At 45.5% G+C, this 18989-nt stretch overlaps 1 protein-coding gene across 5 annotated transcripts in view; it reads left to right on the top strand.

Annotated features, from left to right (window-relative positions):
• MYO1B (myosin IB) overlaps positions 1-18989 on the top strand; it is a 162522-nt gene that overhangs the window by 616 nt on the left and 142917 nt on the right. For 3 of the 5 annotated variants that reach the window (XM_079976604.1, XM_079976603.1, XM_079976600.1), the window contains exon 1: positions 13537-13621. The gene's annotated coding sequence lies outside the window, so the exon portion shown is untranslated. Of the gene's footprint in view, positions 1-4210; positions 4325-5702; positions 5834-13536; positions 13622-18989 lie in introns of those variants that run through there. The other 2 variants (XM_079976602.1, XM_079976601.1) reach the window with 2 other exon arrangements.

The raw sequence follows: 18989 nt of genomic DNA, 5'->3' as shown, positions 1-18989 counted from the left end.
ATCCAAAATGGTGCACTGGAAAAGGGTCACAGGGGTCAGCAAACTTTTTCAGCTGGGGGCCGGTCCACCGTCCCTCAGACCTTGTGGGGGCCCGACTATATATTTTTTTTGGGGGGGGGATGAACGAATTCCTGTGCCCCACAAATAACCCAGAGATGCATTTTACATAAAAGCACACATTCTACTCATGTAAAAACACGCTGATTCCCGGACCGTCTGTGGGCCGGATTTAGAAGGTGTTTGGGCTGGATCCAGCCCCCGGGCCTTAGTTTGTCTACCCATGGACTACAGCATGATGCTAGCTGCAAATTTGCAAGCATGGCTGTGACCAGAGCCGGTCCAAGACATTTTGGCACAGGCAAACCACAAAATGGCTCCTCCCTTGCCATCAGGGAAGAAGGGGTAAATGAAGATCTACATCAGGAGCAAAAGAGGTATAAAGATTTACATCAGGATCTGCTGCCCCTGTGGATCCTGTCACCTGAGGCAGTCACCTCACCTTGCTTCATGTGTGGGCTGGCCCTGGCTATGACTAGGAATTATAGGAACCTTCTTATCGCTTCAGCCAACTTGACACATACCTCTCAGACCTAAACTTGAGCCACACAGAGAATCATAGAACCAGAGAATCATGTATTTTTATTTTTATTTTAAATAATTTTTATTAAATTTTCCATTTTAACAATTCAATCCAATCACATTAAATATTCGAAATTATACAAATACATATCATATAGTCCAAATATTCTGCCAAATTATAAACTTTTATTGGGGCTTCCCATGCTTCAAGTTCAGTGGGGCTCTGATCATCTTATATCTCTACTGCCTTGAGTTTCCAATAATTCCTTTAATTCTTCCTGTTATTGTTGCCTTTCTTACAGAATCATGTAATTGTAGAGTTGGAAGGGACCTCAAGGGTAATCTAGTTCACCACCACCCCCGTTGCTATAATATTACCAAGGTTGTGACAGCAGTGGTTCTGTTGTCTATGGTGTTTGTCTTTATTCAATCAAATATCAAGTGGTTGAACGATATCCTCTGCTAGCTGTCTAGTACATGACCAGCTCTATACAGGATTCTGAAGCCTCTTATCATGTACATCATGATCCTGACATCTAATATCACTTCAAAACCTTTCCTGGGACTTTTGTGCCACAAACTCCGAATTTTGTGCTGCTGTCCATGAGTGTGTATTGATGTATCCAATCAAAGTTCCTGGTTTATACCTCCAACAAACCATGATTGCCACATTCCCTCCAAACCAACAGCAAAATATTGTGTGTTTTAAGACACAAAGCTTTGCCATAGGTTATGAGAAGATACAATATATGGAGGTTCATACTTCAGCCTTGCTATGTATATCCATTGTCTCTGTCCACATACATGTGCTTAAAAAAAAGGATCTAAAAATTAACTGTTACAAGTTATCATAAAATATATTTGGTATGTAAAAATGATTTTATGGAATCTAATGAGAATGGAAATCTCTCTCCCTCTCCCTCTCTCTCTTTCTCTCTCCCCAAAGCAAAAGAATCCAAACATCTACAGAGTATATTGACAAAAGATCAGTGATATGAACAGATATAGCTCACAAAGTATCAAAGAACCCAAATGTGTTTTGACCTTGGGCTTCCTCTGCTCTGTGTAGATAAGAAATGTTTGGCATAAAAACAAAATCTTATATATATATAAATACAAAAGACATAGTTTAAAATATTGCTACATGCTGTATTTGAAAAAACGAATTGAAAGTTAAGTAAAAATATCAACTATATTTTTGAAAAACACCTTTTGAGGCTATAAATAATAGTAACTTACCTAGTCCTTGAGTGCCACACACATATCTTTGAATGTATTGTCCTGTTAAGTGGGCTCTCAGAGAATACAAGTTGCCCTTCAAATCTCTCTGTATGTATCTGATAAAATAGGTTTTTGCTTACAAAGTTCCTACTACCATAAGTTGTTTATGCTTGAATTTACCACAGGCCTCTTTGCCGTTGCATTTTATTATTGTTGCAACAAACCAATGTGGCTACTTTTCTGGACTACTTATCTAGAGACAAATGAATGCCATACCTTACTATATATCATGCATAAATATTAGGAACTTAAAACAAACAAAGCTATGGCCCAAAGGTCAATACAGTTATTAACAAATAGTCATATGTAGGTTCACAACAATAAGATACAAAAACTGTATGTGATTCCATATCTAAAATTTCAGTCTGCTGTCAAAATATATTCCAATAATAACTGTACCACTGCAATGAAATAAAAAGATATGGTTGCACAAAAGAATGGCAGCCCATTGGTGATAACTGCACCACCCAGATGTTCTTTGGGGAAAATGAAAGCCGAGTTTCAGCTTATAAAGGCTTTTTCAGTGGTGTATGCCAAAAAATTTTTTTATCAGTCTAATGTGATTTTAGTGATATTTAAATTAAATGTTTTATCGTTGTCATTATATATGTATCCTTCTGGGTGACGGGCAGTTTATAAATGTAAATAATAATTTCACGTTAATAAAGCAAATTGACATGAAGTATGTATTCAAATGGCTATTTTGTGACCAGATGTGCGCATTTTAAATATTAATTTTATATACAGTCGTACCTAAATCCAGAAGTGAGTGTTCCGGTTTGCAAACGTTATTTGGAACCCAAACATCCATCGTGGCTTCTGCGGCTTCTCTTTGGCTGCAGGACCTTCCTGCAGTCAGTCAGAAGGTGCGCTTTGGTTTCTGAACGTTTTGGAAGTCGAACGGACTTCCGGAACAGATTCTGTTCGACTTCCAAGGTATGACTGTGTGTGTGTGTGTATAATTAATGTAGAAAAGTATTTGAATGGCCTTATTAATGAGCACATAACACTGACTAGAAATAGAATATTCACCCACCTCTACTTCTGATTGATTAAACACACACACACAAACACACAACTCTCTAGCTGTTCAAATTGAGATTGCTGTGAATACAAACTACCAGCAGAGGTCTCATAGCACCATTATTCCACACTGACGCCAATGGCATTCTTAAGGACTGGACCATTTCAGACTGAAAGACAGTTGAAACTGCTTTGTGAGCGCTGTGTTGTTTAAAGAATTAAAAAATCCCTGTGAGTGGAAAAGTAACATGTCAATGAGAAATATGCTAGCCCTTTTATTACAGGTTTACAGTTGTGTGGAAAAGGCTTTTTGTTGTTGAATGTATATCTACGGCGAAGCATTAGAAACTGCTATCCCCCAACCTCCACCTTTGGTCTAAATTAGCAGTTTCATTCTACTCTCTCAGAACTGCGCCATCTCCCACTTCTGCTGCCTGCATACATCAGCCCTTGCATTACTCGAAGTAGTGTAGGTGCTGCTTCCCTCAGGTGTTGCTGTGCTAACATGCAGCGGCGTAGCGTGGGTTGTCAGCACCCGGGGCAAGGCAAGTAATTTGCGCCCCCTAACCCGGGGCAAGGCAAGTAATTTGCGCCCCTAACCCCTAACCTGCCGCCGCTGCCAGCTTCTTCTTGCTGCTGCCTGGGCTGGGGTATTTACAGTAAGGTAGCCACGGCGGCGGGTCCGTGTCAGGTGATCTGAGGCGAGTTGCCGCTGGCGCTGCCGCCCAAACGACACCGCTTGCCCGGAGGAGGAGGAGGGCAGAGAGGCGAGGAAAATGCAACATGGCCCAGCAGCTGCAGCAGCAGTGGCGGTGGCGGGGCTGTGAGGAGGGGCTGCCTGGCGCGCCCTCCGCGGCCCTGACGCGTGGGGACTGCGGCGAGCGCTGAGGGCCGCTGTCTGCCGGACGCCTTCAGCCCGGACGCGCGCACAGCTCGTTGGTTCCGTGAGACATGGGGCTCTGCTACAGCCTGCGCCCGAGGCTCTTCGGCGACTCCGGAGGCGGCGAGCGCCCCCCCCAGATGTTGTGCCTGGTGCGGACGGCCCCTCCTGCACCCCCCACGCTACGCCACTGCTAACATGTGAAAGCTTGGCAGCACCTGGTGCACGGCAACAACTGTGGTGGTGCTTGCCATTCATTTTAAGCGATCCAATGGGAAAGGCCCACATTCTTGCTCTTTGCCATGAGCTGCTGCACTTGTGCTACTGTGGTGAGATGGGATGAAGTGAAAGAAAGGCTGCTCGCTTGTCACTTCAGCAACATATATAGACTCTGATAGCCAATGTGAAATGCTTCACCTGCTGATTTTCTGCTCATTTTGTGCACAGGTGTTTAAGGTACAGAAGCCTTCAAGGTAAAGAAAGCTGACAGCCCCAGATCAAGGCTTCTGAAGCTGATGAAGTCAGTGATGGCAGCACACCCTTGAAATTAATTGACTACTTGTTTAATCACTCACCTGGCTGATATTATGAAATGTCTTAACACTGTCTATACTCAGGCATGTAAGCTCTGTTTGTCATCACGTCTTCACCTTGGGTTTCACAAGATATTGCTTGAGGAGCTTTTAGCAGCTGCAGTGGCGTAGCGTGGGGGGTGCGGGGGGGCCGGCCGCACCGGGCGCAACATCTGGGCGTTAGGGTTAGGGGGCGCAAATCCACGGGTTAGGGGGTGCAAATTACTTGCCTTGCCCCGGGTGCTGACAACCCACACTACGCGACTGAGCAGCCGTCGTGTTTGCTCTCGAGCCTTCCTGTGATACTGCAATTCACCTTTGCTCATATTCAAATGGGAATGACATAAAAGGGTTTCATTGAAGTCAGCAACTTCAATGATTACTTCATTTTCCCAGCTGTCATTGCTGGCCCGTTGAATGATTTTGTAACACAGAGATCTCAACAAAAGAAGCAGCAGCAGGAGCAATTTTGCATCTCTTGCTGCTTGCAACTCTGGAGGGGCAGCAACACTGGAATTAACTATGTGGTTTAAGCTCCTAGATTGCCAGTTGGTGCCCCTGGCGAGCTTTTAAGCTGCTTGCCCAGGGCTTCCTATCAATAGGGCAGGTGTGCAGTGTTAAGACTCTGGACTTAATGGTCTTCTTGTTGGTGGGGATTCATGGACTTTTTCAGGGTCCTGTGCTAATGGCATCAAGGTCTTCTCCCAGTAAAGGTAGCAGAATTTGTGCTGGACCTTTCATTTTTAAAAGATCAAAATGACAGGAGGCATCATCTCTGTAACAGAGCAATCCAAAAGCATGACCCGGAAACACTGCACATCGCTTATGCCACATAGCTGGTAGCACTGCACTCAGCAACACATGCCCCAGCCTGCCGTAGTATCACTCAGCTGTGATTCATATGAGATTCAGGATGAGGGGCACATTCAAGTGCTAACAGCAATCTTGTCATGCCTTTCCTAAGTTTAAATTGCCTACCAATTTCCTCTACTGTAATCTTGCAAAATTGTTTTAAATAGAGCTCTTGATCATGCTAAGTTTAACTGATTCCCCTGACTTCATTCCCCCACATGGAGGTAGATTTTAATCTCCAAACTGCATTTTAATTGAAGAGGTGTTGTATTCTGTTAGCCTCAGATCTATCAATTTCATTTGGTGAACCCAACCTCTAGTACTATGACAGAGGGGGTGGGGGAAAGCTTTGCTCTATGCACTCTTGGAGTAGCATTTATATTTTATATCCCCTATTTTATATCATTTATATCCCTTCCGGTCTTCTTCCGTCCTTGAAACTTCACCCTCTATTCATATGGAAAGTGTTCCAACTCCTTGATCATTTTGATTGTCTTTTTCTGCACCTTTGTCAGCAGCAAGTTTTATATAATATTTAAGGCCTCAGTGATGCTGGAGGAAGGCAAAGATGTCTGGAACTTGATCCCGTCAGTGAATCATCCGTGGGGAAGCCAATCTACCTCAGAAGAGGCCATTTCCATCTGAGGTGGGTGTGTTGTGTATATCCTTAAGAGTCTGTATGAAGTAAATGCTGAAAAGCAAAGTCTCTCTCTCTCATGAACTGACAACCAGACAATATTCATCCTGCCAGCACCCTTTGCAACAGCGAAGCAAATGTTCTTGGATCGTTTGCTAACATTACAGCCAGCTAGTTAATCAGGTGTAACATGAAGCTTTGACATGATTTACAACATGCTGGTAGCTTGTACTGTAACTGCTTTGTACTGCTGTATGTATTGTATAATAGTGTTAAGCTGTCCTTGGACAAGGCTTCATTGTAAACATGCTATCTAGCTCAACTGGGATATCCTGTAAAAATATTATAATAAAAACAGATTCTGACATCACTGTAAAGAGCCTGTGTTCCCTTTGCCCAGGACTCAAAAAAATACACTCAGCTACTGTCTGTAAAGAACATTAAATGCAGTCATTTAACCCTGATAGCACTGAGCTGGTTGCCTTCTCAGAAAAATTAACTTCCATTTGGTTGGACCTTCAGCCCCCCCCCCCAATCCACCACTGGATAGTTCTCTGGGACAATGCTGAACTTCCACCAATCAAATCTGAATGTTCCAGTCACTTCAAATCTCTGGAAAGGCCCTTAGCTGCACAATACAAGCGCCAATGTTGGCAAATGTACCAGAGTGTCAGAAAGAATAATGGCAAGGAAGCTAGCATTCCATGGGCTAAAAGTACATTGTGGAAGCAAAGCAAGACATTGTTTCAAAGTTATTAATTCACCAAGGAAGGTTGTTCCACTTCCCCAACAGTTTAATCTTCTCATAATTACATTGCTCCTTCGAATGACTTTCTGGCTAAAACTCAAATAGCCACCTTGGCCAAGGATCGTGAAATCCAGTGTCAATAAAGTCATATATTTCCTTTATTTGGTTGTTGTTGTTTAGTTGTTTAGTCGTGTCCGACTCTTCGTGACCCCATGGACCAGAGCACGCCAGGCACTCCTGTCTTCCACTGCCTCCCGCAGTTTGGTCAGACTTATTAGCATAGATTGGCTGAATTCCTTAAATTCTAGCCCCTACATCCCATCATGTTATATCCCATTTCTGCCCCATTCATACCCCATAACAACTTGGAATGACAAGGCATTGCTGTATCTGTCTGTAGTAACTGTTTCCAATGCAGCTTCATCAGCCCGATGCATTGTGATATTGTCGTAGGACAGCTCAACATGCCAACGCTTGTTGCAGTGGATCATGAGGTTGCATTTGTGTGGCGAGTTTGTATGAAATTCTAAGTATTCATTGGCAGTCACATAGAATCATGTTGAAAGGGACCCTGAGGGTTTGTGTTTCATTTTGGACAATGAGGAACAGCAGAGACTGGTGTCTTTATGATATATAACCTAAGCCTAGGATGGAGGGATCCACAGCATTTATACCTCAAGAGGTTCTGCCTTTCTCAATAAGAGTAGCATTGGATTCAAACAGACCCTATCCATGGCTCTCTGATTCTCTCTCTCCAGCCCGTTACTTCCTTCTCTGTTGCATAACTCATAACACTCCGCTATTCTAAAACCCATGGCTTCCCTTTGTCTGTAGAGTGAAAGGGGCCTCACCTATTTGTAGCCTCACACTGAATTCCTTTGATGCTTTGTGTTCTAATGGCTCAGTTACCTCATGCAGGATGCCAGCCTGGCTTAATTAGTCTTTAACACAGGCTTCCTCAACCTCGGCCCTCCAGATATTTTGAGACTACAGTTCCCATCATCCCTGACCACTGGTCCTGCTAGCTAGGGATCATGGGAGTTGTAGGCCAAAAACATCTGGAGGGCCAAGGTTGAGGAAGCCTGTCTTAACACATGCCAATTTCCTGGGATTTAGAAGTGTCTAATACACGTTAAGATGTATTAAGCTAGTTTTAGAATTTAATTATGGCTGGTGTGTTAAAACTGGTTGTTAGACCCATGTGTTAACATACATGGGTCTAACAACCAGTTTTAACACACCAGCCTTAATTAAATTCTAAAACTAGCTTAGTCTGAAATTCAGGGTGTCTTGCACAGGGTTTTTGCTGCAAAAACAACTGCAACAGTTTGGCACTGGTTTGGAGGGGATCCCTAATTTTTCATAGTTAAAGTTAAGTAAGAAACCCATGTTTGAAGTATCAGCTGCTCAGTTTGTGGGGAGCTTCAAACCATCTAATAGGTATGTATGGTTCCATAATCATAGGTTAAAATTTTGTTAACATCAAAAGTCAAGGCTAGGTGGGAGTGAACACACACACACCTGACTTCTAAAGTTGATAGGATGCACTCATTGCCTTTTTAAACTCCCATAATTATCTTACGGGGTTTGTCCACCCACGCTTGCGTAGGCTTGCAACCTTTGTGCAATACAAACTTTTCCACATCATGGTGGAAAGTTATAGAGTTCAAGTTATAGAGTTCAATTAGAGTCGACTAACTGCTTGGTTTTAAGTACATCTATTTAAATGTAACTCCCACTGATGTCAATGACGCTTCCTTCTATGTAAATAGTCTTACAAAAGTTGGGTGCCATCCCCACTCTATGCAAGGTTCCAAGAGATTTCAGTCAGGATCTGTGTTCCTTTGGAGAATTGAGACACAACAGAGACTGTTGTAGGTTTAAGGAATATGGTTTATTCATCTATTTACACCTTTAGTCTGCATGGAGGGAGTCCAGATCTTACAGCATGGTTATTTCAAGAAGGGCTTGTCCCCCACAGCAGTGCAGCCATGGAGTCCAAGGCATCTCTCCCAGCCAGCCTTCAGCCGGTCTGCCCAAGATGGATCCCATTCTTTCTTCTTCCCCCTTCTTCCCAGAACACCCTGCTAAAAACTCTCTTTTCCTATCCCCTCATGCGCCCAACCCCCAATCTATGTTTACACCTCAGGGCCAGAAGGAGGACAATTCTCTTTCATTGCCAGTGACTCTCAATGGCCCTGTATTCCTTCTTGATGGGCCTAGTTTGGCCAGGTCATTTTGCATAAGTTAGTTTAGGAATTCCTCTGCAGCTTGTATTTCTCCCTTCACATTCCAAATAATCAAAATCCTACCATTTATTAATTTCTAGGGTTTAGGAGGATTCCATCCAAATCTCTAACAATAGATATTGCTACAGTGGTACCTCGGGTTACATACGCTTCAGCTTACATACGCTTCAGGTTACAGACTCCGCTAACCCAGAAATAGTGCTTCAGGTTAAGAACTTTGCTTCAGGATGAGAACAGAAATCGCGTGGCAGCGGCGGGAGGCCCCATTAGCTAAAGTGGTGCTTCAGGTTAAGAACAGTTTCAGGTTAAGAACGGACCTCCAGAATGAATTAAGTACATAACCAGAGGTACCATTGTACTTTATAGCCCAATCCTATGCAAAGTTAGGCAAGCCTCTAGCTGTTGAAATAAACATGCTTAGATTTGCCTAATATCACAAGACCTTGTGGTTGGACCCACATAGAGTTGCAGCATTAACGCAGGAACCAGGAGTTTTTTGCTCTGAACAAGCTACCTAGCAGGCAGGAATCAGTTCAAGAAGCTGGGGTTCTCCTTGCTGAAACTTCCATCTTCTTGCCACCAAAGTGCCACCCTTTAATTATTACTGCCTGTTGGCAGCTGTTCAAGGCACGGCACTGCTGCCCATAAAAAACAGTGGCAGCCTTCCAGCATGCTTCAGAATGTTATGGGATGTTGCCCCGATGCCCGTGTAAGGGAGGAGTGGATTTGCTGGAAGTGCTACAATAGAGGTGTATTTGTCAGCCAGGGTTGTAGATTTTATTCACAAAATTTCCCTCCATGTGCATGAGGCATTCCGTTTTCAGAACAAAATTTCCTTTTGGCTGCCTGCTGAATATATTGGAGTAGGCTTGGTGAACTAAAAGTGATAGTCTCCAAAACGTCCGCCTGTAAAATGCTCAGGGCAGGTCAACAACAACAACAACAACAACAACAACAGCAACAACAACAACAATTTATTATTTATACCCCGCCCATCTGGCTGAGTTTCCCCAGCCACTCTGGGCGGCTCCCAATCAGTGTTAAAAACAGTACAGCATTACATATTAAAAACTTCCCTGAACAGGGCTCACCTTTACAACAAAAGTGGCACCAATATTAGCTTCTCTTCTGTGGCAAATGACAACAAATGACCAGGTTGCCTGAAAGGCTGGCTACCATTGTTAAGAGCTAAGGTCACTTAGGTCATGGGGGAAATTTAACTTGTAGCACCACACCCTACAGAGTAAAATGGGGTGGTGACTTGAAAATAGGAAGTTTCTGTCATTGCTCCTGAAGTGTGGAATACCCTTCCCTCTGCCATAGGTGAAATATCATCTATCAGTCGCTTCAGACAACTTGCCAAAATGTACCTTCATGCTCAGGCCTTCCTAGGCACCGGTTATTCCCGAATTCCTATATGTACTTGTCAAGCTGTTTTACTCTTTTTATTGTACAGTGGTACCTTGGTTCTCAAACGTAATCCGTTCTGGAAGTCTGTTCAACTCCCAAAACAGTTTGAAAACCAAGGCGCTGCAGCTTCCGATTGGCTGCAGGAGCTTCCGGCAGCCAATCGGAAGCCGCGTCAGATGTTTGGCTTCCAAAAAACCTTCGCAAACCAGAACACTCACTACCAGGTTTGCGGCATTCGGGAGCCGATTTGTTCAGGAGCCAAGCCGTTTGACTACCAAGGTACCACTGTACTGTTTTCTTGTTTTTATATTTATTCTGTATGCTGCTAGGGATTTAAAAAACATTAAGCAGCGTAGAAATGCTTCTAAATAAATAAATAGTTGGGTGGGAGCAATTTTCACCAGTGTGGGTCAAGGAGCAAAGGGTACCCTGTTGTACTTGCTGGGGTCCTAATCTAGATCATGCCTGTGTGATTCCTAAGATACAGGCCATTTCTTTAACACAATGTGCAGGTTGAGGTGCCCAGCATCCAGAAATGTGGGGATCTGATAAAAGCAAGGAGAGCTGGATGTACATGGTGGAAGTGTAGACACTTAAGATGTTAACTAGACCAACGCAGAGGGAAAGCAAGTGTTCTGAGCCCTTAGTCGGAGGTTTTATCTCAGAATACATGGTTCTTTTGGATGCCCTCTGTTAAGTTGTGGGTGAACATATTAGACGACACAGCGATTCTTCAAACAGCTCAGGCCAGAACAGAACTGAGAACAGAACTGAACTGAAGGGTTCATCCAGCCTGCTTATATAGAGCTCCACCACAATGCAACAGTAACCATTTTCTGTAACTATCCAATCACTGAATGTCACTTTCAATCCCTTATTTGCATATGTGGACCTGAGTGAAAACTATCTACAGTATTCCCCTGCTGGCCCAGGGTGAGAACTTCAGTATATAACACCCTCCTTGCCAGAAAAAAATGTGCAATTCTTCTCTCGGAGGCTGCCATTTGAAGTAAGACTGTGGAGCAGCAGTCAATGAAGCAGCCACTGTGTCTTAAAATACATTTTGGAGCCTTTCCCATAGACACTGGAACAGGGGCCTACATGTGGGCCAGGTTGGCTTCCGCCATGGATGGAGGTCCTGTGGGGAGGGCACAATGTGCCTCATCAATTTGGCTCAGAGTGGCTAGGAGCCTGCCTGCTGGTCTGCACACTCCCTGGGCCCAGGGAAGTGCTGGTATAATTCCTTGCCAAGAGTGCAAGGGAGCCTAAGTATGCCTCTGCACTGTAAACAAAAGTGCAGCCATCCTGGACCTCGTAAAACTAGACTACAATCTTATTGTGAGTTTCCTGAGATTTCCTCTCTTTCCAGAAGGCTTAAATTTGTCCGGGCAAAGGGTTCAGCCCCGGCATAGCAGCCAACTCCTAGGAGCCAAGGTCTCTTCGGCCCCCAAAATAAAATATCTGAGGTAGCTGCCCCCACCCCCCAGTTGATCAGCATTGAGATTCCAATGGGTGCGTGCCACATATTGTGAACAGTTATGCAGGGGTTGGGCTTACCTGGGCTCCCCACAATATTTTATTAAAGTTTGCAGCTGTGGGCCCAGGTGTCCATCGGTGTCTGGGCAAAATGCGGGAAGGATGAAGAGGTGAGAGCACCTCTGAGCAGGTGCAGAGTGCATTTCCTCTCATGTCTTATTGAGAAACTACTAATGAGATTATGTGAGCAGGACTCCTGAATGTAAACGGCTATGTTTCCTGAGCCTCGGCATCTCCCAGCATGAGGAAATTTAGAGGGAGATGCCATATTATGGTATGCGTGTGTTTGTGTATGTGTATGTATGTGTGCTCTGGAGGACTCGAATCAACAGCTTTAAGTTACAAGAAAGGAGATTCCAACTAAACATCAGGAAATACTTTCTGAGGGTAAGAGCTGTTGGACAGTGGAACGGTTCCCCTCCGGAGGTTGAGCAATCTCCTTACCTGGAGAATTTTAAGCAGAGGTTGGATGGCCAGCTGTCATGCATGATTTAGTTGAGATTTCTGCATTGCAGGGGGTTAGACTAGATGACCCTGGGGGATCCCTTCCAGCTGTACGATGCTATGATTCTAAGTCGCATGGAAACCTTTGGGTGTTGACAGAATATGCACACCTCACAGACTTAAAACATATAGAATCAGAGAACAAGAAGAACATATGTTTGAAGAAGATTGGAAAACGTTTATGGAATATATGGGAAATGATTGTGTACAGCTGAAAACGCTGGCAGCATTGAGATACAGTAAATTCAACAGTGTAAACAAGTTTTGAGGGATGCAATAAGGGAATACTGAATGGTATGGTTTTTGTAAAATACGCAGGGATTTATGATATTTATAGGGGACGCAGGTGGCGCTGTGGGTTAAAGCCTCAGCACCTAGGACTTGCTGATCGAAAGGTCGGCGGTTCGAATCCCTGCGGCGGGGTGCGCTCCCGCTGCTCGGTCCCAGCGCCTGCCAACCTAGCAGTTCAAAAGCACCTCCGGGTGCAAGTAGATAAATAGGGACCGCTTACCAGCAGGAAGGTAAACGGCGTTTCCGTGTGCGGCTCTGGCTCGCCAGATGCGGCTTTGTCACGCTGGCCACGTGACCCGGAAGTGTCTCTGGACAGCGCTGGCCCCTGGCCTCTTAAGTGAGATGGGCGCACAACCCCAGAGTCTGTCAAGACTGGCCCGTACGGGCAGGGGTACCTTTACCTTTTACTATTATTATTTATAATATTTTTTTTTATTTATACCCCGCCCATCTGGCTGGCTTTCCCCAGCCACTCTGGGCGGCTTCCAACAGAATATTAAAAACACAGTAAGAGACCAAACATTAAAAACTTCCCTAAAAGGGCTGCTTCAGGTGTCTTCTAAAAGTCAGACAGCTGTTTGTTTATTTCTTTGACATCTGGTGGGAGGGCATGTAAAACGAAGCACGGGAAGAGAAGACGGGAAGTCACTGATATCTTAAGGACATGGAATGAGTATTTTAAACTGTGCAACAGAAAACTTAATAGAAAGAAGAAGAACCTTCGGGTGACAAGGACTATGGAGTCCAATGAATGAATGAATGAATGAATGAATGATGTAAACTCCCCCCCCGCGCCCGCTTCAGCCGCTGGGCGGCGCTCCCCACCGGTTCGCCTCTGCTGCCGAGGCGCGGGGTCCGGGCGTCTCCGCAGCGCCCACCCCTCCTGCCGACCGAGGGGTGTGGCCGCCCTGGCCGCCGGCTGCTTCGGCAGCGGCTTCCCTTTGGCTGGCGGGAGAAGCCGGGACGACCTCCGCCAGGCGCAGAGGGCGCGCGTGCCGCGGAGAGAACGAGAGGAACCCAGCGCCGGGAGCTGCTCCCGTCGGATCAAGAGGGGGAAAGGTACGCCAAGAGGCGCCCGTGGAACTCCCCGCGGAGCTGCTTTCGGGGGGGGGGCACCCTCCTGCCCGCCCCCTCGGGCGCTGCTGCTGCTGGATCGCGCGCCTCCAGGTGCCCCGCCGCTTTGGGGGCGCGCGGGGTGGGTGGGCGCGCGGGGCTGAGTTTAAAAGGGGAGGGGGGGGCTTTGGAAAGGGACTGGGGTGGGGTGCTGGTCCAGGGGCTTTTGGAGAGGCAGTGCGACCCCCCCATCCACCGACCCCCCCCCCCCGCTCTGGGTGGCGAAGGGCTGGCTTGGGGAGGGTCTGGTTTGGAGATCAAAAGGGCGCATTTCCCCCCGACGTGAGGGCAGGAGAGGGGGAGCTCGTGTTGCGTAAGGGAGGCTGAGAGGGAAGGGGAGAGAGGCGACTTGGGAAGCGGAGAGGGGGAATGGATGAATCAAGGGAGCTCGGTTGGTCTAGCTCGGGATGGGAACGACCCTTTTTTTTAAAAAAGCCCATCCCGTGGGTCTCGAAGATGGGGGTTAAGGGGAAAAAATGGGGAATCGGGGTTTGGAGAGTGAAGGTTGGAATAGGGTGGGGAGGGGGGGGTCATCGGAGATTAGGGAAAGGCTTGTTTGGGGTTTGTGTGATGACGGTGAGATTTGGGAACACGGGCTTTGGAGGGATTGGGCATGGAGGCAGCGTTAGGATAGGGAGGCTACTTTGGCTCCGTCGGGGGATGAGCAGAGAAACCAGTTGCTCTGTGTGTGGCTGCTGGTCTGTGATCCGGATCTGCGCTTCTTTGGGACCGGGCACCTGGGAAGTAGGTGTAAATGGAATTCGACTAGGTCATTACACACCCACTTTTAGCCTTTCGCCTCCCTCCCCCTCCTTGAGTTTGATTTCGAAAGGAACTCTTGGAAACATGTCGCCAGGGCGCAGCGTTTTCTAGGAGCAGAGGGGGACTAAAAGTTTAAAGCCACGCGTTTGGTTTTCTCCGGTGAAGTTGGATGGGGGCATTTGTACCCCCTCTTGCGAAATCGGTTCTCTCCTCCTGCATCTCTTCTCTTCCCTGCCTGGTCTTTGTTTAGTCTCAAGGACTGGACGCGAGAGAGAGCGCCTTTCTGTCCTTCATGTATGTGTGGCGCCTGCAGAGGGATTGAAACCAGATTCTGTGACTGTAGATTTCAGTGTGTTTAAGCCCTGGAGCCACTAGGGTGCCCATGTAACTCTTTGTCTTTAGAGACCTTTTGTCCCAAGCTTTGGACATCTGTGCCTTGTTGAGGCAGGGCGGGGGACTGTCCCTTTTGTTTAAGAATCCAGAGGTAGAAATTTTTAGCTGCAACAAGTTCTCTGCTTAGCAGCAAAGCTGCAAGATGGCATTGAGTAGAGGCAAGCTGCTGCTCTGCCTCTCTTCTTGCGTTTACTACAATTGTCACCTTATTTATGAACAGAGGCTTTGTGCCTTAAAACAGCTGTAGAGGAAACAGAAAATCAACAAGTGAAGCTTTTTTCTGCCATAGAGATGCAGTGGTGATAGGAAAAAAACCCGAACTTTTTTCAACATATATTGCAGCTGTTCAAGCTTTCAGTTATTTAGGAAAGCAAATAAAGAAGGAAAAACAATTCTTGTTGCATTTCTGGCTTTATTTATACCCCCTCCCCTTTTCATAAAGGAGACAAGCTGCCATTCAGAGTAAATTTCTTTGCATGGTCCATTATCAGAGTTATAACTATGTTCCTTACTCGAGAAAAGGTAGCTCATGTTTAAGGGAGTGCCTGAGTGGGAAAATCATATGGAAATACCGTAATTGTTGAGTTCATCAGTTGCACAATAGGTGACATTGTCCTAGAGTACTTTTTCCAAAGGATTTTTCTCTACCTCTCATACTAGTGTTGAAATCATCAAGGCAGGCTTGCAAATAAGCCCACAGAGGTTACTAGCCTATCAGCTTGTATACCTGTGTGCATTTGGAATTTGTCACACCCTGGAGCATGAATTGGGAGGTGGGGGAGAAGAACCAACCACCTTCTAGTTGATGAACTCTTCCAGGAGTGGGGAAGCTGTGTCCCAGTAGATGATGCTGGATTCTCCTATCAGCCTCATCCACCATGACCAATGGCCAGGGATGATTATGGGAGTTGTACAACACCCATCTATATTGGAGTGACAGGTTGTCCTCCAATATAGGCTGTCAGGATAGTGGTTATTTAGAAGTTATCTTGGCCCCTGGTTGGGTGCTCAAAGTACTCTGCTTTGGGACACCATCATCCTGTGAACATATGTGAACATAGCTCAGTTGGTTAGAGCATGGCGCTGATAATGCCAAGGTTGCAGGTTCGATCCTCGTATGGGACACCTGCATTGCACTGGACTGATATGCAGAGCGGGGAAATGAGGAATCTATAGTAACATGTAGCAAAATGGCAGCTCAGACAACTGATGGGCAGTAGGGCCAGGCGATATCTGGTTTTCAACATTGTGATATATCATTGCAATATATTGATATATCACAGTGTCTGAACTAAGCATGGAGTTATGTAGAGGCACTGGCTGGCTTCATGGGTATTCCCACATTGTGATTTTTGCATGGCACACACACATAGTGATTAGCAATATATTGCCAGGTCAAAATTTATGAAACTGATATCACAATATGGACTTCAAACTAGTTTTGGATGATACATTGCTATATCACCCAGCCCTAGGGGACTTGCCTGTCATAGTTGACTTGTTGGAGTGAGGAGGAGACAGTAACCAGCTGATGAGCAGAGACTTGAATCCTCCAGGAGTTTGCTTCAGCAGCGTGTTCCCCACAGGGAACACGCTGATGAAGTATCACCAAACAGGATTGAACGGCATTCATCAGCTGATGAGTGGAGACTTCACTTCTGCTCTCTGGAACCATTTGTGCATGATTTAACCCACCCCCTCATCAGCTGAGAGGGCTAAACGCCAGTTCCCAGCCAAACTGAGCAGGATTATACTATACCCTTTTCTCATCAACGGATGAGAAGGGGGCTAAATTCCGCTTCTTTGGGGAACTGATGGAGGTGACGCCATTCATCTATTGGAGAGGTATTAGCTGATTGGTGGGCATGGGTTGGGGAAAATGGTTTTCTGGGCCAAATTGGCCCCCCCTGGCTGGTGGGCCAAAGGTTCTTCGTTATAGGGGACGTGGGTGGCACTGTGGTCTAAACTACTGAGCCTCTTGGGCTTGCTGATCGGAAGGTTGGCAGTTCAAATCTGCGCAGTGGGCTGAGCTTCTGCCAACCTAGCAGTTCAAAAGCATACCAATGCAAGTAGATAAATAGGTACTGCTGTGGCAGGAAGATAAACAGCATTTCCATGCGCTCTGGCCTCCGTCATTGTGTTCTCTTGCGCCCGAAGCGGTTTAGTCATGCTGGTTGCATGACCCAGAAAGCTGTCTGCGGACAAACACTGGCTCCTTTGGTTTGAAAGTGAGATGAGTGCCGTGCCCCATAGTCACCTTTGACTGGACTCAACTGTCCAGGGGTCATTTACCTTTTACCTTTACTCCTGGTATGTAGGAACAGCTGTAAAAGCTGATGGCATGACTGCTCTGGTGGCATTCATTGGGGCTTTGATAGCTGCTCCAATATATGCAGAAAGTTTCGCAGCCAGCCCACTTTGCTTTAGAGTGCTTCGCTTGGAAGAGGTCTTAAGTATCTTGCTTTGGTTTGGGATTTGGGGTTTGCCCAAACTGGTTAAACCACAGAGCCTAGGACTTGCTGATCAGAAGGTCGGCAGTTCAAATCCCCGCGACGGGGTGAGCTCCCATTGTTCGGTCCCTGCTTCTGCCAACCTAGCAGTTTGAAAGCACATCAAAGTGCAAGTAGATAAATAGGTACCGCACCGGCGGGAAGGTAAACAGCATTTCCATGCGCTGCTCTGGTTCTCCAGAAGCAGCTTAGTCATGCTGGCCACATGACCTGGAAGCTGTCTGCGGACAAACGCTGGCTCCCTCGGCCAATAAAGCGAGATGAGCGCCGCAACCCCAGAGTCGGTCACAACTGGACCTAAAGGTCAGGGGTTCCTTTACCTTTAAACTGGATCCACAACCCAATAGCTGTTCAGTTTAAAAACGTGTAGTCTGGTGTTGGTCTTGCAAGCACTAGGGGGTTGACTTTTAACAGATGGTCTGAACGGGCTAGGCTGAAATCATTGTCAGTGATGGGTGTCATTTCTCTATTGAAGAGCAAATGGGATGAGTAATTGCATTGCAGCTGTATTTATAGAAAAAGGGTTGTGAATTTTCAAGAATACAGGAACTTTTGGTATCTAAGCCATAAGGGAAGATGTGAAATGTAACTGATATTCTAGAGAAGATCAATTATTAAAAGTGCTTAGATTAACTCAAGTGTGTCATCTCCATGCACAATTTGACTCCATCTGTCATGAATGTCTTGTCTACAAGCTTATATTGAAGCCTGGTATTTAAGGATGTGCTTCAATATTTTAAAGTTGGGGACCAGGGCTAATGTTTTAAAATACATAGAATTCATTTCTGTATTCGCAAGCACTTTATTGATGAATGAGCTGAAATGTATTTTATCAGTGCAAATAATGGGGCTAAAGAAATAAAACAGTTTGAACCGAGATGTGCACTATATTTCCTTTGCCTTCTCAAATAACCCTTGTGGATGCAGTGTTTTACTAAATGTTATTGATTATTTGCTCTGGGATGCTGGCTCCAGTGTCCCATTAAAGCCCTGTCTTTGATTTGGAAAGTCCTTGAATTAAAGTGGCATACACAACATGAGGGTAGCATACCTACAGAGCTTTCAGTAAGCACTAAACCTGCTTGACAGTGAAAGCCATAACATTTATGGCATAAATCAATGGCTGTTCTTTAATAATTCAGAAATAATTACATTAAAACACACACACAAATGCAACAATATGTGGGTGCCCACCAGTATCATCTAATTTTCTTCTTGCTAGAGTTTTGATCCATTTCCAAGGAAGTTACTCAGCTTACGAGTTCCTCAAAAGACGTGGAAGTGGAACTTGTAAATTCCTGCAGTTTTAGAAGTGAGTTGGTGCACACATCTTCCATCCTTTGTATTTAACACTAGTAATTACTCTGCAACGTTTTATGTTTCTGCAAAACGCAATAGTGAGCTACTCATCTCAACACCCCAAAACATTTAGTCATTCACTTGAGCCATTTGGGCATGTATGCTAATTTTAATTCTTACTTCACAGGCATCTTAGTCATGATGCACCCTGATATTCCTTCTCTCGGCTTATTTTGTTGTTAATGTTTTGGGAATGTTGGGATCATGGGAACCACACTTTGGCCTAGATGACTTTCATGCCCCCTACCACCCTTGCTTAGCAATTCTAGAATCACTGCCTTCTGAAACTA

This window comes from Podarcis cretensis (genome assembly GCF_951804945.1).
Source record: "Podarcis cretensis genome assembly, chromosome: 1".
Classification (NCBI taxonomy): domain Eukaryota; kingdom Metazoa; phylum Chordata; class Lepidosauria; order Squamata; family Lacertidae; genus Podarcis; species Podarcis cretensis.
The sequence above is the reverse complement of the archived record's forward strand: the minus strand, read 5'-3'. Positions and strand labels throughout refer to the sequence as shown.